The sequence below is a fragment of the Colobus angolensis genome, unplaced genomic scaffold (assembly GCF_000951035.1).
Source record: "Colobus angolensis palliatus isolate OR3802 unplaced genomic scaffold, Cang.pa_1.0 Scaffold86, whole genome shotgun sequence".
In the NCBI taxonomy this organism is placed as follows: Eukaryota; Metazoa; Chordata; class Mammalia; order Primates; family Cercopithecidae; genus Colobus; species Colobus angolensis.
The window spans coordinates 850,646-874,000 of NW_012122487.1; the positions used below are offsets into that span (position 1 = coordinate 850,646).

Sequence of the window (23,355 nt, forward strand, 5' to 3'; positions counted from 1 at the left end):
GCCGTTTGCTTATCAGAGCCTATCAGACTCTTCCTTGAGCACTTTGCAGGGCACACACTGGATCCCACTGAGGTGAACTATTTGAAGGGTGATATCAGATTTCCCAGCAAAATTAGATAAGCAGATTGACATGACAAGAAGCATGAGGTAGCATAAGGAGCTTCCCTAGACCGTGCCAGCGAATTAGGTGCCAAAAGCCTGAGGTGGTTATTAGAAAATGATTACCACCTCCAATTGTCTTAGTACAGACTTTTCACTGCCAGAAAACTGCTACAGCAGAAGCTAGCCAAAGCAATCACTGCTCCCCTAGGAAGCATTCACTGGGAGCTCTTGTTAACATCCCCACTGTTTGAAAGTGGCTAGACAGGACAGTGGCAGCAATTCCTGTTGTCAGTTAAGGAGAAATTGCCCAACGGGATTTTAACTGTTAACTGGATTTCAGCCATGCTGCTCCCAAATACTCCTTTCCTTTGGTTACCTTTCAGCTGGGACTTCCTTGGCAGCCAAAGAAGTATTTCACTTTCACAGTCATCAGAGCAGTACAGAGGAAGAAAAACTGAAAAGGGGTCAGGACTCCCTGTCTCTATACGTAATCAATTGCAAGGCCTCTGGCCAAGCCAGGCTGCTTTTCTGTGTTCCCTTCTCCTTTAATCATAAAACAGGATAATATAAAATCTACCTCACAGGATTATAGAAAAAGTCATAGGAAAGAACAGATAAGCTAAGTGCTATAGAAGCTATACACACATTTATGTACTTAAGTCTATGTGTGTGCATGTATGTGTACAGTACATACATTCAACTTTTTAATGTTTCCCAATTGCATAAAAGAGAAATACAGACTTACCAATTAACTGGTTAAGTAATATGGACAATCTGGATATTTTAGAATAAAAATTCACTCCTTGGTTTGAGGGAAAAAAAGGCAATGTCTAAATTCAATGGTTCAGACCATTTTTAATTCTGCAAGTTCTAGCCATGGAGTTTACACAAGACTAAATTTTATGATTGCTAGGAAGCCAAAAAAAAATATTTTAAGGAAAAATAATAATAGCTACTAATTATTATATGTTTACTATATGCTGGCCAATCTATGAAACACTTTACAGACATTATTTTGCTTCCTCTTAGTTACAATCTTGTAAAGTATCTATTATTTAACAATACTAGACATGATGCCTTAAGTGTATAAACAAATTTATTGTTGGAATTGAGATTCAGACTCAGGTCTGTCTTACTTCAGGGACCTTGATCTTAATCTGAGCCATCTTGGCTCTCTGAAGAATGCCATTTTTCTCATCTGTCCCTACTCTAGGATTTAGCATGTGCTTTTGCTATTAAAAGTTGGCCCAAGTGCCCTGGCTGGTGTGTGGGCCAGTCCCTGTGGGGCCCCTTGTGTAAGGGCAGATGTACTGGAGGGTGACATAGAGAAAGCAGTGTGCAGAAAGTTCTAAAAGCAGAGGACAAAAGAAGCTTCATGAGGAAAGCACCTTTGGGATTTATACCCAGCTTTAAAGGGCTGCATTTTGTTGATAAATGTCACAGAGGCTTGTGTTTAGACACAGCAGGAAAGAACTCTTCCTGTACTCTCCAGCCATTCCATTTAGACTAAAATTCTTCTTCAGATGTTTGGGATGAGCTGCTTGGCAACTTTTATTCAATTAGGGTTCATGTCTAAAAGGTTGTTTCATATCCCCCACCTATTACCTCTGATGGTTTCTTTGGAGTTAGATACATTCCAAATGAATCTCCCGGTTTTGTTCTAGAAAGTAGTACTGATTTGGGAAAGGATTCCAGCACACCTAACAATAATACTTGAACCCTGGAAGAACCACATAGTGTATTAGTCTAGTTATTAGATATTGTTTAGAAACACCACTAGAAAATACTTAAATAATAGAATTTTAGAATTGAGATTGATACTAATAGGTAAAAAGCGAACATTTGTTGAGCTCTTACAGAATGGCAAGCATAGTACTATACCTCTTACGTGGATTATTTCATTTGTCTCACACTATCCCTATGAGGCAAGAATTGTTATGATTTCCATTTTCAAATTAGAAGACTAAGTTTGCCATTAAATATTTCTCATTGTCACAACAGCCACCAACATGACAAGGAAGAGTAGACCTCAGGCAAGAGTAATGCAAAATTTTCACAGAGCCATCCCTCCTTGACCTCACCACTTCTCCTGTGTTCTCCCAAGTGTCTTAGTCCATCATCCAAGGCAGTTACAAATTGCATTCATTTGTCATACTTTTCCCCTTACATGGATTGGATTGGCGACTGGTTATCTCCCACGAAACTCAAAAAAAAAAAAAAGGAAGACCTTAAAAGAAGAAATGAAAGATATTTAACTCTAAAAGACCTGAGAATGAACTATGACTCCAAGAAAAGTATGTATGTATATGTGTGAAACTGACTGCAAAATGAAAAGATCCAATGGAGACCTCTTAACTGCCCCATGAACAGCCTCTTCCATGCAATTCAATGGAAATTATTCCACGGGAGTTACGGGAAAGAGAAGAAGAAAAAGTTTTGTTGAGAAATGCAGGATTGGGAGAGTTAGGCCAGCATGATGAGAAGCTTTGTTTGGTATGAGCACTTTAACCAGATCTCTCCGTTTCAGAGCCTGCCCCAGCTGAGATATTTCATACCAGCATCCACCTTAGAGGCACACACTTCTGCTGAGTGCATGGGCAATGGGATTAGGATGGAAAGACATTTACAGGATGACAGTGTTGAAAAGTTATTGAAATCCAGCTCTAAAATATATCAAATTATTTATGTCATCTTTTGGGTTTCCAACTCAATGTGTTCTCATCTAGGCCAGGCGCAGTGACTCACACCTGTAATCCCAGCACTTTGACAGGCTGAGGCAGGTGGATCCCTTGAGCCTAGGAGCTCACTCAAGATCAGCCTGGGCAACATGTTGAAAACCCACCTCTACAAAAAAAAAAAATACAAAAATTAGCCGGGCATGGGAGTGCGCACCACACAGTCCCAGCTACTCAGAAGACTGAGGCAGGAAGACAACTATAGCCCAAGAGGTTGAGGTTGCAATGAGCCATGATTGTGCCACTGCATTACAGCCTGGGGACAGAACGATTCCCCGTCTTTAAAAAAAAAAGAAAGTTTTCTCATCAACAGTGTCTAACCACAGCAAAGCTGGATTGCAAAACCTCCTTAAAGGGAAAATATTTAGAAAAGAGTTATTTGGTTCTATATTCTTTGTATCTAATTAACTATGTTTTGTTATGTATATGTATAACATCTTCATAAAATGATGGAAGGAATTTTGTACTGTATAAATGAGCTATAAGAATCATAATAAATAATAATATATGTCAGCATTTGTAATGTACTATAATGTTACACTCACTTCATAATTTTTGCTTGACTAACCCATCACAAGTGCTAAGTTCTTCAGCTCATTAGTTCTTGGAAGCATGGAGTTACCAACAGTAGTGAAAGGGTGCCTCTTTAATGCTCAGGCTGAAATTAAATCACAGAAATAGTTGCTTCTTTCCCACCAAATCACCAGCATCCAGTCTTCCCCTCTGAAACTTGTGAGAATGAAATATTTATATCAGCATATAAATGGATGCAAATAATGAGTGTCTCCTTTATACATATTGCTGCAACAATATACAAATTCACAGTTTTAAGGCTTGGGAAAAACTATTGTGTACAGACAAAATAAAGAGGAAGAAAAGAAAAAGGAATGGAAAGGAGATGAGAAGAACAGAGCAATGCTTGAGCAAAGGAGGGAGATGAAAGACTCTTATTTGTTTCATGTCTATTATTGTCATGAATTTACCTGTATCACATGGATTTTATCTTTATTACTACTCCAGAAGCAATTTAGATCACCCTCATGTTTCAGAAAAATAAACTAGGGCTCAAAGAAATGAAGTAGGCTACATTACTAAAAAGTGCTAATCACAGGATTTGATCCTAGGTAACTGTGATTTAAAGAATCTACATTTTCTTTCACTGTATCTCATTACCTCTCTTTCCAAAAGAATGCTCCTTTGATGTGTGTTTTTCAATTCTTTAGTCACAGATAACAGATATCTGGTGGCCAGAAAACAGAAATCTTTTCTTTGATCTCTGCTGTTGAATCAGAATGAGGCTTATTCTCATCAAAAGGGAGACTGAACGTAGGAACAAAAATAGGCAAATGTTAATTAATCCTTTGCTTGGACTATGACCTAAACATAGCAGATATTTCCTAATCCCTCTTCATAAACCTTTTATCACCTTGGATAGTGTATGAAGCAGAGTAATACATTGAATATGGTGTACCTATACTCAATAAATAGAACACAATAATAGTTCCACCTTTCAATTCTAGTACAGATGCCAATGCCTGATTTAAACCTAGGCCCCAGATCCTCCTGCCTTTTTTGTCTCTTGAAACAACTATCTATACACAGTGAAGTCTCTGTGACAACCTTAGCAGTTCCTTCACAGGGCAGGCAAGTTATCCAATGGTTAAGTACATGAGCTCAAATTCTGGCTTCATCACTGAGGTGGTCTTTCACAGGAAAATGATTTAACTTCTCTATCTTTCTGTGGTTTCTCAATATCTGAAATAGTGATTTATTATGATGATTTATTTCGTGAAGTTACTATTAAAATCAAACAAAATGATATGCACAAAGTTCCTAGCATAGTGCCTAAGACACAATGGGTGTCGCTGCATTTTCTTGAATAATTGCTAGATATAGCCCTCTACTTTGCAAAGTAGACAAATTACAGTACTTTGAGGTAGCTAGGGAATCATTTGGATGACTTCCATTTGCAACAGAGAAATTTATTTGGAGGAAAAGAAGCTGAAGGGTTTCTCAAGAGACCTGAGCTATTCAAGTTGTCCCAAATTTTCTTCTTATATTCTAAGTCCAGTGCAAACAAAGTTTCTATTTAATGTTTAATATTTAATATAGCAAGTGAATTCATTTTAGGTCCAATTCGTGTAGTATAGTATTGTGTTATTATAGGTATATATAAAATATTGTTTAATAAATGTACCTTCTGATTTGTGAGCATTTTGAAGAGCTTGGACCACAATCTTGAACAATTTACTTTATGGTAGAATTTTATACAGCTATATCTTCACTTTTATAGCATATTACTAAGTCTATATGTTTATTTAGTTTTTGGTGAAGAGTATGACACCCAAGGATGACTTTAGACTTTAAGTGATCTACTTTTTGACCTTCACTGTGACCAAAAGCTTGAGCAGCCTATGCATTCCACCACTTCCTCCATCAGCACCACAGCAGCCACCAGTACAACTACTGTTCCCCCAGCCTATTTTGCTTCCTAAGCATTGATGTTTAGAAAAAAAATTGACTAGTTTAGTGAAGCTAAACTATTGTACATTTGCTGAGATAATACTATGCATTTCCATTAATAATGAATACTTGTGCCAAAGGCAAACTATAAGGGTTATAGTGATGATGTGCTGGATGAGAAAACCAGAGGATTCAAATTCCACTTTCACCAGTAATTAGCAGTGTGGAGTTGAGTAAATTAATCTCCTTAAGTCTCAGTTTCTACATCTACTAAATCTAAACAAATTCAAAACAGTGACTATTTCATTAGATTAGATATTTTGATTAGTGTTAAATGTCTAATATATAACAAACACTCAACAGGTAGTAGCTATTCTATGTTAGAATACAAGCAATTCATTTTTACCTTATCATGATACTCATATTTCCCCTTCTCCTATTTTTCCTTTATCCTCTTAATCCTACTGCTCATGTTTGTAAAATCAAATCCTTTGTGTAGGGAGACCACATATTAAAAGAAAATAAATACATACACACACACACACACACACACACACACACAATAAATGATATTTTTCCAAAAGAAAAATACTTCTCAATGAAAAAAGTTACAAAATAAGTATTAATCATGTGAAATGTATGCATGGTGGAAATGGAACATTTAGCACTTTATAACTTGAATATCGAGTAGCATTCTCAGGAGAGAGTCAAAAAGGTTGTGTCAGCATCCTAGTGAAACATACCCAGGCACCTTTTGCCTTCAAACTTCTTTCCCAGCCAAGAGGACAAATGTGGGTTAAACACTTCCTCTCTTACTGACTCATTTGGCAGAAAAAGAAGTCCAGATACCAAGAGGAATAGAAAAAAACTGGTGGGGATACAGGCACAGGAAGGAGGGGGAGGGAGGAGAAGCATGTCATATTTCATCAAGTTATACAAAACCAATGCAGAGGATTAAAAGAAGAATGCATTGACCTTCACAGGTAAAAACTAGGTTCTGGAAATAGAACAATTTTTAATGTGAACTTCACACCAAGGAATATTAATAACTAAAGTGTTTTTTACAGAATCACTGTATTATAATTCAGTTATTTACAGGATAATAACATATATATACACACACACACACACACACACATACACACACACACACACACACACGTATATACTTACACAGGAAAGCCAAGGATCAAAACTCCAGAGCATTCACACTCATGTATACTAACAGACCCAAAGTTACACTTTAATTGAACTACTGTGAAAAATAATCAGAGTAATTGTTTGATAACTTAATTATAGGATATTCTACTCTGTTTCTAAGCATTTTACAATCTTTAACTAATTTGTTCCATAATAATTGCTAAAAATAATTATGTTAATCTTCCACCATCACATCCAAATTTTTGTAAAATAATCAGGTGTGAAATCTGAGCTGACTAAAAAAAATGTACAAATACTAAAACGTCATGTTTCATGCCTAAAATTTGTTGTGAAGATAAAATAAGATAAATGACATATGTAAAGTCCTCAGTAAACAATAGCTCTTATTACCATTGCTATGGTTACTATCATTATTTCTGTATTTTCTTTTACCATTCCTCACGCTTGAAGGTGAATCTCATGGGTAGAGTTTCCCAAAGCATGATATGTGTAGTACTGCTAAAGGCAAGATTTTGGATGCATACAGACAAAAAAATAATTTAGTAGTAACGTATTTATATTAAAGTATATTTAAAAATTTTTAAGTAGCACATCAACCTAGTGATGTAACAGATATTGTTTTTTGGGGCTTTTTTGTGTTTTTTGTTGTTTTTTTCTGAGTTGGAGTCTCGCTTTGTCACCCAGGCTGGAGTGCTGTGGTGCGATCTCGGCTCCCTGCAAGCTCCACCTCCCGGGTTCACGCCATTCTCCTGCCTCAGCCTCCCAAGTAGCTGGGACTACAGGCGCCCACCACCACGCCTGGCTAATTTTTTCTATTTTTAGTAGAGACGGAGTTTCACCGTGTTAGCCAGGATAGTCTTGATCTCCTGACCTTGTGATCTGCCCGCCTCGGCCTCCCAAAGTGCTGGGATTACAGGCATAAGCCACCGCACTCGGCCACAGATATTGTTATTATTAAACAAATTTAATTAAGTTGAAAATCATAGTATATTTTCAGAAGCATAATAGTACAGGTGGTATGTGAATAGCACAATCATGAAGATAGTACTTAAATAACTAAAGTTTGGAAAATAATGAAATAAAGCATAAACAACTGCTTTCACAACCTAAGAAGTGGGGAGGTAGAGTCACATTTTGAAAGAGGCAAATATTTTATCTGCTATATTATAAATTCCTGAGGACACATAGTCTTCATCTAGGCAAGTATATTAATATATGCCCAAGAACTGAACACTGGATATATCTGAAGAAAATCAAAACAGCACGTGTGTGTCTGTGTGTGTGTGAATAGAGTTTGATGAAGAAAAAAAATCTTATAAAGGCAGTGAATGTGGAAAAGCCTTAATTTGTAATTCATACCTTACTCAACATCATATGTTTCTTACTGTAGAAAAAAATCTCTGAGTATGAAACAGCCTTTACTAGTGACTAAAATCCATGGAGAAAAAATACTCTCAGATTACTAATAAAAGTGGAAAGGTTTTAGCCAATTATCCTTCACAATATTGGAAAAATCTAAGCACATAGTAGCACTCAATACATTTTTGCTAAATGAATAATTGATATGGCTATTATAACTACAAATAACCCAAAGCTTCAAAACCAAATAAAATACAGACCTGATAGCTCCTTACAATTTGGGGGATGGGGAAAAAAGATGCTAAAAATAAAAACAGATGGAATTACAATTCCTGCATAAACAATGTTACAATGACAGCCTGTTAATAGGAATATCATAAAACTCTATTGTGAATAGATTTTCCAAACATGTATACATTTAATAGTCATGAAAACACATCACTCAGTCATATATATTAAGGATATAATTGATTAGAAGGGTTTAAGTACAGCCATTCTTGTGTGATTGTGTGAAAGAGTCAGAATTCAAGAAACTTTTGCAGAAACATAAGGATTTTTTGAGAAGTAAATTCAGTGATATCTGTTTTGTTTTCTTTAACGTAATAATGCTAAGGTTAATATTATGGACAGTTTTTAAAATCTTACTGTTGAGTTTGAGTACTTGTGAAACAACATTCTGAAGACACCCAAAGACAGCATGAATGGAGACCCCCTGGACTGGTGCTTCCATTGGGCCACAGTGGTGGCCATGGGGCAAGGTAGAGTATGAGTACTTCAGGGAGGGTGGAATTTATTCTTGACTCATAACCAAACAGATGAACCAGTCTTCATGCATTCCTTAATTTTATCTGTTGCAATGCATAAATACATTTCTATGCCATCCTCTTTTAAGAGCATTTTTCACTTTCTGCTTTTTAAAGACAGAAATAATAAGGATTTGGATTACTGAGCTCTGTGAATTGTAGTATTTTTCACTGAGTATTGTAATTGTTTGTTCATAGGCCGTTGAAGGCAGAAAATGTCTAGTTCACTATTTTATTTCTAGTGCCCAGTGCCTGAAACATAGTTGGTAAATATTTGTTGAATTAGTTAAGAAATGTATGAATAAATGTTTTGGCCCCTAGACAGCTAGTAGAAGAAAGGGTTTAGGAAAGAAAATAGGAAAGAGAGCTTCTGAAGCCCAAGTTCACATTATTTATTTCTTGGCCTCTTGTGCCTACCAAGCCCAGCACTGAATGAGCTAGCAGTGATCTCACCCGTAGAACCTGCTGGGCTAGTCCTTCAGCAAGTGAGGTGAGTCTGTCAACTCATGTAAAACATAGTAAACTTGGCTAACATATTCCCAGAACAGTGTGACTGCTCTCACCATCCAAATCTGCCCTGGTAAGCTAGATCTAATTATCCACCATGGAATTTGGCCAATTACACAGAGATTATGGTATGTTGAGAAATGTGAACTTTAGCTACCCATAAATAAAAGAACAGGAATCAAGGCCACTCCCTATTGCTTCTGGTGATTTCTGAATTTTTTTTCAAAACAGACAACAGTTGCTTTGGAGTCTGTGGGTTTCCTTCTCAAGTAGATGAAAACATAAGTCAAACTGCTTTAGATTTTTATGTAAAGTATCTTCAAATTTAAAGAAAATACAGTTTGTAGTGTTTTTTTCAGTGAGAGTCCAACTGAAGTTCAAAGCCCTAAGGAAGTGTTTTCACCTTTCAGCAGTAGATTCAGAGAGCCTAACTCTTTCCATTTACAACAGAAGGTCACCATGCACATTATCACATGTTTATGCAGTAGAACTAGACAAAGTTTAATGTTCCCTTTCATATCTTTTCCTGGTAAACAAAAATTGTCTCGGGGTTATTATGCATGTGTGATATTGTCAAGAAACTTTCTGGGTACAGTGGGGCAAAGTCTTCTCCATAAATAAGCTAGGGTTGATTGGAGTTTTCACTTCAAAAAATACCACACAGTAGGATCTCAACAGCTAGATAATTTTCACAGCACATTTTAGTTTTGTCCATTGTTGTTATACACAACTCTTCAGGATCACACCTACTGAAGAGATTCAGGTACATCTGTAGCATTTGCTCCTCTCACCACTTCAGATAGTCTATTTTTCTCTCTTTTCTTTTTCTCCCAATATCCTTTTTTGTTGCATTAAAGGACACCACTTTCCAGTACATCTTCTCTTTATCCCAGTTTTACCACTTATACCATCAACATTTCTGGTACATCTGTTTTCTGTTTTCATTGACATTTTTACTTTTGCAGGCAGTTATTTAGTGAGAGAGAGGGAGTGGTGCGAAACCACAGAAGTGACTAAGAAAAGTCAGAGAAATCAAATCTGATTCTACATGCAGTGAGCAATAGTATAATGAATGCTGGGTTGAAATGAGAAAGCCTAGAGATACATTCTGGCACCAAAGCTTATCGTGTGGCCTGGGAAGTCAGGGAACCTCTTGAATACTTCAGTTTCCACATTTATATAATTAAGATGCTAACACTGACTCTGTCTGACAGAAATGTCAATAAGATGAAATCAGACTGCATGAGAGTTTTATGTTGCAGTAATTTGTAAATTGTATATCTCTATATTCATGTGAGTGTGGCTGTTCACGATGTTAGACGCTCAGCTGCAAGGGAGGCATTCGTGCATACACAGTCTCCAATCTTCTGTTTGCCTTCTGTTTACTCTTGCCTAAACTGGACTAACTCAGGAATATCAAGGAGTTCATTCCTCAGAAGATGGAATCCATATACATGAATGATCTGACCATCTCTACTGTATCCCGCACAGTTGCTTGGCTTCATATAATTTCTCCCAGCCTGCTTCATTGACAGTCCGATGTTGGTTATGATCTCCTTCTCAACCCACCACCCACATCTCCACTATAGTCTGGTTGTTTTGAACATCTGGATCGAACTAGAATTGAGTAGAGTAATGATGTTTTAGAGTCAAATTGACTTGTGTTCAAACAATGGCACTATGATGAAATAGCCATGAAACCTTGAACTTGTCATTTAATGTCTATGAGGCTCCATTTCCTAATTTATATATAAATGGCACTAATATCTACTCCATAGAATGCTGATGAGGAATAAGCAAGATAATACATGATCACAGGCTTTTGCCTTGATCAACAGTTACAGTGGTGTGTTAGTCACCAAGACTGCTCTACAAAGTGCCACAAACTGAGTGACCTAAAAAGAGAAATTGTCTCACAGCTCTGGAAGCTAGATGTCTGAGATTAGCAGTTGGCAGGGCCATCCTCTCCCTCAAGACTACAGGGAAGAATTTATTCAAGGTCTCTTCCCCAGCTTCGGTTAATTTTGTGACTTTTAGCAGCATAGCTCCAGTCTTTAAACAGCATTCTCCCAGTGCATGGCTCTATAGCCAAAATCCTCCTTTCTATAAGGACACCATGATTAGGAGCTTCTCCTATGTCAGTAAAATCGCATCTTAACTAATTATATTTGCAATGACCCTGTTTCCAAATAAGGTCACATTCTGAAGCACTAGGAGTTAGAACTTCAACAGAGTCATTTTGGGGGAACACAATTCAGCCCAAAACAAATGGAATGAAAAAATTTTGAGGCCCTGAAGATTTGGCAAAGTTTATTTAGGAGCTGAGAGGTCAGAAAAACCATGCAGTGTGCCATAGTTAATTGCTCAGCCACCTCTTACTGTAATCTGTTTTTTAAGAGACTATATAAATTATACAAATATCTATTATCAGTTGTCATTCTACTTTGATTGTGGTGATGTGTATTTTCTCATTCTAAAAATGGAGAAAATAATGCTGGCCTCTACCTCCTAGAAGCTTACAGCCAAAATATTACAACAACACTGCTATGCACACAGATGTTAAAACACAGAGTAAACAGATGTTGCACAACTAAGATACAGCTAAAACAGTGACCGAGGATTTACATATGGAGAATTGACTCTTGTTGCCACAGGAAGGTGAAGGACAAGAACGAAAAGAAACATACCGGTTTCATAAAGACAGGACTGCTGAGGGATTTGAGATGGTCCTTGCAGGGAGAGAACATGGGAAGCTCACAGGAGATTAAACCACTGAGTTGACATGGCTTCCTCTGAGTGAGATATTCATGATTCTAGTTCCACCGAGCAATGAAGTCTAAAGCTTTGGATCCCTTTTTAATGATTCTTGGCCTTAAAAATTAGATGTGGTTTTAAATTTTTGTCATTTTAAATATTTTTTAAGGTATTGTTCCCTAGAATTATTTAGTAAAGAAATTTCTAAATCCCTAAACCCATTTTCTAAAATTCTAAACCCATTAAGAATAAATATTGACAAGAAAAAAATGTCCATGTCCTAACTGGAAAGTTTTTCAGATAAATGAATGTTAGGATCTCTTCCAGAGTAAGTTCCACTCCAACATAACCAAGTCAACAATGAAATTACTATTTCTTGAATACTTACTATGCACACACTACACCAGATATTGCTTGTAGTACAAAAGGAGATAAATAATTGTTTTTTAACTTTAAAAATAATTGAAACAAAGGAATACATATGTATACTTCGTCTTTACCAAATAATGGATTTTTTTTCTAGACATTATCTCCATCATTAAAAATACATCAGCATTGTTGGTCTCTATCACTAACCTGTTATCCTGTGGGCTCCTTGACAGAAGAAATTACATCTTGTCCATATCCAACTTGTTTCTTAAACATTAAAAAAGAAAAAGTAAAAGGACTGAATTAGTACAAAAGAATAAAGTTTTATTATAGTGCAAGAGTTCAAAGTAATAGCCATCCCAAGTATGGATATTTAGAATTGTTCAAATATTTGTGTTATACTCTCTTAAAAGTAAAAGATTTTTAAAAGAGGCAGCTGAGCAATTAAAGTAAGATGCACTTTGTGGTTTCTTTGAGCTCATAAATCTTGAACAGATTTATCAAGTCTGCACGGGCAAAATAGTTAAGCTTGGTAGATAATTATTTTTGAATAATTAAATGAGTAAATAATTAAATAAATTAATTAATTCTACTAAAGAAATTAGAGAAAAGTTGAATTTCACCTCTCTCCTCTAGGTGGCAAACTCATACCTCCTACAGTGTTTCACATTTCCTGTCTCCTAGAACTGACATATGAAAATTGCACTGAAAAAAATCCATAGTTTTACATCTGTTGTAGTGTAGAAGTAAGCAAATATAAAAGTATTTTCTCCAAAAAGTACTTCCTTTAGTTTTGCATCTTTAAGCTTCTTGTCAAGAACATTGTTTATAGCAAGCCATTATGAAATATGATTGTGTAAGTACGATAAAGAAATAAAATTGTGCAAGATGCTTTTCAAAGCACTTGTGCAAGACTGCTTTGAGTACCTTCAGTTTTTCATTGCCTACTCTTAGGAAAATATTATTTTCCCTAATGTTTATTATTATTCCCTAGGGTATTCATTTTCCCCTAAATATGAAAACTAAGCCCCAGATATACTTTTTCCCAGATTCACTATGACATAACAGACAAAACTGAATAAGAGCTTAACGTGTTATCCTCTAAATTGAATATAGAACAACCAAAGGAGATAAATTAATCCAAATACCTTGCTTTGATTTCCATTCACACCAAAATACGAGTTCCCTGAATGAATTAAATTATGCCCCCCAATCTCCACTTCCCTTTGTGGTGACATAGTCTCTATTTTCTTGTACAGGAAATATGACTGGAAAATGTCTTGAAGTGTCATGAAAGCTGAAGAGCAAAGCTAAAATTAATCTAGAGCACACCAAACAGGAACAGCAAGTATCGAAGATGCCTGCCCTGTTTCCAAAAGTAAGAGGAGATAAGTAAAAAGAACAATGACATGTTATAGCCTAAGAGCTAAAATTAAATGCATATAAACAATTCTTGTGGCAACTAGAAGCCAATGTAGATTACGCAAACCAGGTGGAGTCTTGCCAGAACATGCCAGGAGAGAGTCACCCAGCATTGAGACATGGCTAGAGACAGAAGGGAGGTTAACACTGGAAAACTAGAGGATTCTGCACTTGGATGGCAGCTGTTAAATTCTACATTAATACTGCATAGTATGTACTTTAAACCCCATCTTTCTTCTTTATCCCACTGAAGAAGCTGTAAGTTAGTTGTTCAGATACACAAATCCAAATGAGAATTTCTAGTTTATGTATGATTTCTCTAACACACATTTCTTGAACAACCACTTTAGGCCAAGCCTCATAATAGAACCCAGAGTAGAATCCTTGAATAATACAAATATGAATAAAGCATGCGTGATCCTTGCCATCAGAGTAGTGACGAAGCCAGACATGTACACAAATAATGATATGAGAGTGGTAAAGGGAGAAGGGGAGAAAGAATGCACAGAGGCAAATTGGTACATTGATGTCAGGGTGTGGAAGAGCCACCTCTCAATCCCGTCCTACATCTGGATCAGTGGCAACCTGTTTGACCAGAATCTAACTACAGTATTAGTTTTGGTAGATTTTGAGTTACACCTATACAGCTGGGACTCTAATGCAGCTAAGTCATGGAAATAGGCACAAAGTAGATACGATCATCCATAATACCTCTCCAAAGGCACTGTAGCCTTGTTTCAAGAGATCATTCTCAAAGGTTTACATGAAGGCAGAGGAGTTACACAAGAAAATACCACCTGTTAAATGGACACATGACTCCTAACTTTGCCATTAGAAGGCAAATATAAACCTTTTAAAGTAAACTAATAAGCTAAAAATATATTAATAGGGGAATGCAAATAAATTATAGAATAGCTCATAATTTTAAAAGAATGAGGTAGCTCTAGCATGGAAGTAAAAAAATATACATAGAAGTGAAAAAAGCAGGAGGAAACAATTTAGGCTGTAGACTGTTATTGATGCAACTTACACACTATTGTGTTATACCTCTAGAATTATGATGACAATTTTTTATAATTTTGGGGGACTTGGATTTGCTATTTAACCTATCAAAAAATTGTGTCTTACAGTATTATTCAAATGTAGTGCATGAAGACTTATACTATTGGTCCTAACACTACTGGTTGTTTTAGGCTTTTTCTCTTTCTCTGTAGCTACTTTGCAAGCATTATCTTCATGTTTACAGCATTCAATCTAATTAGCCCATGCACAATATAACTTCAATTTGAAAGGAGAAAAGTGAATTTTGACCCACCTTTTGTTATTAAATGGATTCCCTGCCCTATATCAGCCTAAGGTAGATCTGTTATCGTTTGTCTTTATTCTTCATGATAAGAAAGTAGAGAGAAAAAGAAAGGTGAAAAATGGGGCTCAAGAAAAGAGAGGAAGGAAGGACTGACCATCCCTTCCAATAGCGGAAACTGAAAGTTGTCTGTTAACTGTAGCCCTTACATCTGTGGCTAAGCCAACACCCCAGGACCTGTCCTGTGGCATCCCTTTCACTGTGATTGATGCAATTTTCTCCTTTAGTCAAAAAATTCTCTTTAATTCAGTACATGTCTACAATGACTCGAATTCCTCAGATGTGATCATGGCCTCTTCTCCTTCTAGAAAAATCTATAATGATAAAAAGCCACAGAGTCTGACTTCTATGAGGCAAACTTATCTCTAGAAACACCACAGAAAGAAAGCCAGTGTGGCATGCACAGGATGTGGCACAAACAGCCCAGTAGCTCAAACCAGCCAGTGACCTTTCACAAAGAAGACAAAGGCAAATACTCGGAGAAGCAGCCATTATATTGGTGCCAACATTCCACAAGTAGAACAGGTGCATCCAACCCCTCCTGGAACCACAGACCAAGTTAGACACACCTAGACTTTCCCACTCACAGGGCCACCAGGACTAGTCAGAATTCAAGTCAACAGAAGCTGATTGCCGTGGGGAAAGGTGAGACCCATGTTTGATGCCAATCAACATGTTCACGATTACCCAACAAGGAAAATAAAGAAATAAAGTAAACACATGCACCCATATCTATGTAATTCTTTTCAAAAGAACTTGAAGTAGAGCAATAAGAACTGAGAGAGAATGGTATTAGTTCTCTCTTAGTTCTCGTTGCTCTACTTCAAGTTCTTTTCAAAAGAATTAGTTTCATAATTATGAAATAAGCACCAACAAGAACTAGAACTTCAATGATGAACCAGCAAAACAGTTCCAGCTGCCCTCAACAGCACTTATTTTCTCTAAATACATTAGATAACAAAAAACCTAAAAAAACGAAGAGAAATGTTTAAAATAATATAGTAATGATAATAATCATTATAGTCGCCATTTATCAGGGATCTATTAGATGCCAGATATTTTGCTATATTTAGCTACATAGCTTACTCTTCATAGCAGTCTTGTGAAGCAGGTTTTATTATCCCCATTTTACATATAAGAAAACTACATCAAATCTAAATTAAATAGCTTTCCTAAAAATACCCAACTAGAATGGCAGAGCCATAATCAAACTCTAGTTGAACTCCTATCACTATACCACAGGTCAGCAAATTATGACCCTTAAGTCAAATCAGTCTTGCTGCCTAATTTTCTTTTTAAAAGTCTTATTGGAACATAGATAGTCATTCATTCATGTATTGTCTATGGGTGAGTCTTTACTACAACAGTAGTCGTGACAGAAATTCTATGGCCCTCAAAAGTGAAACAAGCTACTATCAGGACCTCTATAGAAAAAGTTTGCCAACCTCTACACTGTAGTATGCCTTAAGGATTTTTGGAAGTTTGAGTATGATAAATACTTTCAAAGAATGATGAAATTCTGAGAAATGGGAGTTAATTGTCATCAATTTCTTTGTTAACAGCTACCCTAAGACATTCTGTCCAAAACCAAGTTGGAGAAAGAATAGTTGCATTTGAGAATACAAGAATTTGAATTTTATTGACTACTTCATCTCTTCCCCAATCCTAACTCCAGCTTCTTTTCACCTCAGTTTCTCCCAGAATATTTCACCAAAATAAACACCTAAGGCAGAAAGTCAGGGAGGAACACAATGAAAAAGTAGTGCTATAGCTTCACAAAACTTTTAATTCCATTTTCATTCTCACCACCTATCATAGAGGCAGTCTGAAAAAAAGACATGCCAAATTTCAGGGTTTAATTAGTTTAGGCAAGCCTGGGTGGGTGAATTTATAGACCAGAATAATAGAATTTTAATATGGAAAGCATATCAAGTAATAACCAATTGAGAACCAGGTAGCAACAGAGAAGAACCTTCTCTTATCTATCCCACCACATGTTCAACAGGATCTGGCCTAAGGCCACATTGTATCTATTCACCAGCTTTCATATATTCATTAACTTCATGTCTTTCATCAAAGCTACACCCTTGATTTTTTAAAAAGCATGGTTTGGGGAAGCAAGCATACTTGGGTTCAAACCCTGCTATGGCCACCAACTACTTGTATAATCTTAGGCAAGTCAGTAAACGACTTTTTAAGCCTCAGTGCAATATAAATGTAGTTGGTTTTTCACTGAGTATAAAGAAACTGGAATGAGATAGCATATTCAGTGCCAGCAAAGCATTTGGCACATAGTAGGCACTCTGTCAATAGATGGCAAACACCAGTGTTGTTCTTACAAAACAGGTGAAACTGCATCACCTCAGTCTCTTCTTGGACCAAAGTCAAAAGGTGTTGATTGTTGGAGCAAGTGGCATCTCACTACTCAAAGTATGGATGATAATCTGCTGGCTGCATACTGCATAGGAAAAGCATTTTTACCTGAGAAAGATAACTTTTAACTTTCTAATCTAGCTTTGTACCAGTTGCAAATAATTATTACATGTTATGCTTTACGGACAGCCTTGTTTTTAATTATGAGGTTTTTATTGGAATGGCAGGTTTCGGGGTAAGTCTGCCATCTGACTTGCCAGTACTTGTTACAAGTGTTTATAGTGTGACTCATTTACATATGCATTTGTATGTTTAGGTGCTATTACTAAATTTTGCTGGCATACAGTGAGGAAATTGTGATTCAAATTCGTCCGTATGTACTCCTCCTGCACCATCTGCTCTGCCCCTCCATTTACCAGAAGGCTAGCTTTAGGTGCTTGTGCATGTAAAACAGAAGCAAGCAATACTGTGAAAGTGAAAATCTTTTAGGCAGTGTAGTGCAGCAGTAGTCCCCAACCTTTTTGGCACCAGGGACTGGTTTTGTAAAAGTCAATTTTTCTGCAGGTGGGTGGGGGGTGCTCTGGGTTGAAATTGTTCCACCTCAGATCATCAGCCATTAGTTAGATTCTCATAAAGGGCACGCAACCTAGATCCCTTGCATGTGCAGTTTGTAATAGGGTTTGTGCTCCTATGAGAATCTAATGCCGCTGCTGATCTGACAGGAGGTGGAACTCAAGCAGTAATGCTTGCTCACCTGCTGCCCACCTTCTGCTGTACAGCCTGGTTTCTAACAGGCCACAGCCCGGTACAAAATTAAAAACACTGGGTACGAGAAAATAATATTCATGCTTTAAATTGTCTTTTCTATTCACTACACCAGGGCCACAGTCTGTGGCCTAGGGGTTGGGGACCCCTGGTGTAGTGAATAGAAAAGACAATTTAAAGCATGAATATTATTTCCTCATGCCCAGTGTTTTCAATTTTGTAGAGGGAATCCCTGCAGGAAAAATCATCTTCACATCCAAGACAGCAAGTGGTATTGATGACAGATCAGTGCTATAAATTGCCTGTGGAGGAACAGAGAGAGAAAAAAAATGAGGATACAAACAAAGCTCTTTAAAAGAATAAAGACACTCTCAAAAATGAAAATTCAAAATGGCATGGACAACAATGAATAAACTCCACAGTGATTCAGTAATACCAACAGCCAAGCCTTTGTTGAGCACCTTCTACAGATGCACCTCAGCCATGAAGCCCTAGGCAGGGCATTGTGGATATAAAGTATAAATAATGACATTTTGTAGACACAGACATCCCTTTTGTGTTTCCAACTGCTCTATTAATTACAAGTACAGGAAAAAGTAGAGGGAAGGAAGGGAGGTAAAGGAGAAAGGAGAAAAATGGGAGAATAAGAGAGAAAGAAAGGGTGTCCAGTGTTAGAAGTCACAATTCTATCAGAACTCCAAGTGCCCGGGGCTCACAGCCACATGATTCTACCTCCACTCAATCACTTCTGGAATAACTCTTGTAGACTTATGCATAGCTGAATCACAAATGACCACTCTCCCCCTAAAATAAAAACCTCATAGCTTAAAACACCTATGGATTCTGAGAATAGCTCTGCTTCACAGTCTCTCACAAGACTGCAATCAAGGTGTCCACCAAAGCTGGGGCCTCATCTGAAGTCTTCCTTAGGGAAAGATTTAATTCCCAGATAACACAACTGACTGTTGGTAGGATTCATTTCTTTGAGGGGTGTTGAACTGAGGACATCTGTTTACTGCTTGCTGTTGGCCAGAGTCTGCCCTCAGGTCCCTGCCATGTGAGCCTCTCTCCTATGGCAGCCTGCTTCATCAAAACCAGCAAGAAAGGAAGTACTCTGGCAAGACAGAGGTCACAATCTTCTGTAAACTTATCAGAGAGGTGACATCTACTCTACTGCCATTTTCTATTGGTAGGAGCAAGTTACTCAAGTGGAAGGGATTACACAAAGCTGTGACTACTAGAAGGCTGAGAAAAACAAAAGCCATCTTAGGCTAACCTACCACAACTTGGTGATCTGCTCTCAGTTCCTTTGTTTCCTCTTTTTTTTTTTTTTTTTTTTTTTCATATTGACCTATATTCAAGTTACCACAAAACAGTGAGGTCTAAATATAAAAAATTTTGCTTTTAGCTCTAAGTTTCCTTAAAGAATTTGGTATTAATTACAGTAAGAGCACTGGGTTGATCTAAAGAAAGCATGAGTATCAGGGCCAATTCTAGCAATTTACTATGAGATTTTATCCATGAACCTGCTTTTCTCATCTTTAAAATGGGTATAGTTATGCCTTCTCTATTCACCTCATATAACTATTATAAAAACTAAGGAGAATAATGTATGTTAGTGTTTTCCAAAGTGTAGTAACAAGCACTGGAGGTACTTGAGATGATTATGGGTGGTATATGGATTGTTGGTGTAACTCTTAAGGTATTTGGTTTAGAGTGCATTAGAAAAACATAACTTGTACAACAAACCCATGATTTTACAAATTATGTGCTTAAGTGAGACTTCAATAAAGTTTTTAAAAAGGTGAGTGAATTTGAAGAGAAATGTTAAGAAAATAACATAATAGGCGGTCTGAGAATGTGGCATGCATTGTGAAGGTGATATATACAAATGATTGCATAAAAAATAAAATGCCCCACAAATACATTGAATTCTGTTTATTAATTAATGTTCCGTGATGCTGATTTAAGAAGGTAAATAGATATATTCTTTGTTACCATAAGAGCAAACCTAACTACAGCTGGTGAAAGAAATGACCCCTTGAACATTCAATTATAAATTTTTTATCCACAAGAATCCATCCCCTGTTATCAATAAGACAGTTACATCATTTGTTCCCTGATACATTTTTCTTTTCCTAGCAATGTATTAATGATAACTTCCATTTATTAGGGGATCACTGTATGCTAGAATGTACATATACTATTTCAATTAATACTTACCTCAGAAGAAAAATTGTATTATTATATCCTATAATGAGGAAATTAAATCTTAAAGAGGACAAAAGTCACTTACCTAGTAAGTTGCAGAGCTCAATTTACATTCAGGTCTACTTAACTGAAGCCTGCATAAAATCTACCCTGCCAATAGTTTTAAAGGGCTGAACTTCCATTCTCTATGTCCATACCTCATCTTGTTCCACCTCTTACAATTTTACATAGTATCATTGTAACATTTTCTCTCGGGCATATGGGAAAATTTTTCAACACCAGGGCAAACAAGAGAATGAGTCATTTATTGCCAAATACCCAGATAGGAAGTACAAAGTAAATAGAGTAAAAGAAGCAATCTCTTCCTAGCCCAAACTCTTTCACACTCACCCTCTAAGGGCAAAGGAACAACAGAAAAGATGAAGTTCAGACACTTTCTAAGGTTCCTGGTGTTGGCTACATTTTTCACTACTTTCCCTGTATAACCTCCATGCCAATGACAATTCTACAAGCAAAAAGCTGACATCTACATGACAAAGGAGGAAGTGTATAGTCTATGTACTCTAAACACGTGGTGAGCTGTTTAACTGCAGAGAAGTCTCTCCTCAAGAAAAGACAACACCTCCCTTCTTTTTTTCAGTATGACATGTGAGTTTTGACTAAAACCAGATATTTCAAGTTATAAACATAACAAAATGTGCTTCTCTTCAAGAACTTTTAGCTTTATGTCTTTAGATCTAGCAAAATAGACTTAAAATCAATTGTAAGAAAACTGATTAGTAAAGTTATAGCTCACTACGGTGGGAATTAGAATTCAGGAGATTACAGAGAGTGAAATGGTCCCATATAGAAAATATTACTTTCTCTACTTAAATTATCCACTATCCATTTTGTAATAGAAAACACATTTTTCCTAATTTAAATCATGTAATATTAATATTACAATACTAACACCTTAGTGATTACAAACACAAGATAAAATAAACTGTCAATAAATACATGAAAATGGAAAATTATAAGAAAATATTTGAAAACAGGTTATTAAAATATTTTCTAATAATGTAAAGATTAAATTTGGAAGAGACATTTCGCCATGGCTCTTCTTTTATCACACAGCCCTGAAAGATGATTTCCCAAACAGCACATACAGCAACAGGTGTGGGCTTCAGTGGCACATATCACACCCTAACTACCACAAAGAAAGTCATGGAAGCCAGGACAGAGATCAGATGAGAGGAGCTGAGGAATCATCATAGCATGGACACCAACATTCTCTCTTGGAATCCTTTGAAATGTCCTGGCAAATAGAAATGTTGTGGCAAATAGTCCTGCAGAACATCCAAAAAATCTGGATTTGTCAGACAAGTCTCTATGTGATTGCATTCAGACTAAACATTCCATCAGGAATCCCATTTAAATAAACTTCAGACCACACATGATCAGGCTCTTCTATTTGGTAAAGACGATAATAGCTTTCTCTCTCTCAAAGCACATTTTCTCTTTTTAATTAATAAATAAATCTATGGAGTGATATCTATTCTGTTTCCCAACCACTGTCTACCAATGGTTTTGTCACCCTTTGGGGAAGGGGATCAAAATACAGTGATTTTCGGCAGGGCGTGGTGGCTCACGCCTGTAATCCCAGCACTCTGGGAGGCTGACGTGGGTGGATCACGAGGTCAAGAGATCGAGACCATCCTGGCTAACACAGCAAAACCCCGTCTCTACTAAAAATACAAAAAATTAGCCGGGCGAGGTGGCGGGCGCCTGTAGTCCCAGCTACTGGGGAAGCTGAAGCAGGAGAATGGCATGAACCCGAGAGGCGGAGCTTGCAAGATCGCACCACTGCACTCCAGCCTAGGTGACACAACAAGACTCCGTCTCAAAAAAAAGTAAATTAATTAAAATCACTATATATATATACTGATTTTCTAATTCTAAGATTCATTCTATGTATATTAGGTGCGATTCTTCTAGAAAGAAGACTTTCACTACCATCCCTTGGATTATTTTATTTTTGTATGGTTTAAGTTGCATTGTCATTCTTTTTGATGTCCAAATTGTCCCAAATTAAGCCAGATAGAGAAACAAGTTCATTTTCAAAAATATGGAGATGCTAAATTGTATTATACCATAATCAATCTGTGTTTCATAGTAATATGGTGGTATTGTCACTTATTTATCATTGCCACTATTATACTTTAGTAATTTATTTGTATCATGCCAAGGAAAGGAGTGGATATCCTTAATCAATTCAAGTCTATAATGGCAGAGTTTTCTGAAGTGACATTGCATAAATGTTTCACAAACCATACAGAAAGAGCAGTCACATTGTTTTATAAATGAATCTGATACTTCGCTAGTAAGTTTCAGGTACTACTTTGAAACTACACTGCCAAATTAAACACCCTAAAATTGCCTTCATATTTTTTTCTTAACTTTTGATTTTAATTTGTTCTGAAACTTTCACTTCAGCACTGCCTAGCTTTATAACCACATTAAATACAAATTTGAGACTAGGGTATCAAAATTAAAATCCTAAAACTGCCATCATGATGATACCGAAGTTTATTATTCTTTTTTTAAACTTTCATTTTAATTATGTCTTGTTTAAAACCCTAGCTAGTATTAGCTACTGAGTTTTGAATATTCATTTAACATGTGAATCGCAAAATTAGAAACCTAACACTACCTTAATTTTGTAAAATTACAGAACTCAATACTAAGTTCTGTATTTTGAAACTTTTATTTTGACTCTGCCAAGGTTTTTCTGAGATGAACAATCACTTTGAAATCAGTTTATGATTACTGAGATAATGGTTTTATTATTGATTCACTCATATAACAAAAAATATTTTAAATGTGTTTATATGTTTTATATTTATAAGAAATCAATATTTTATCAGATGGGAGGAGCTGAGGAATCATCATAGCATGGACACCAATATTCTGTCTTGGAATCCTGTGA

At 36.5% G+C, this 23,355-nt stretch overlaps 1 long non-coding RNA gene across 2 annotated transcripts in view; it reads right to left on the minus strand.

Moving 5' to 3' along the window:
* The window catches only part of LOC105503432, a 124,425-nt gene that overhangs the window by 67,912 nt on the left and 33,158 nt on the right, over positions 1-23,355 (minus strand). For both annotated transcript variants that reach the window (XR_001000476.1, XR_001000478.1), the window contains exons 2-3: positions 4,011-4,157; positions 1,701-1,822 (exon numbers count right to left, since the gene is read on the minus strand). This is a non-coding gene — a long non-coding RNA (uncharacterized LOC105503432). The remainder of the gene's footprint in view (positions 1-1,700; positions 1,823-4,010; positions 4,158-23,355) is intronic.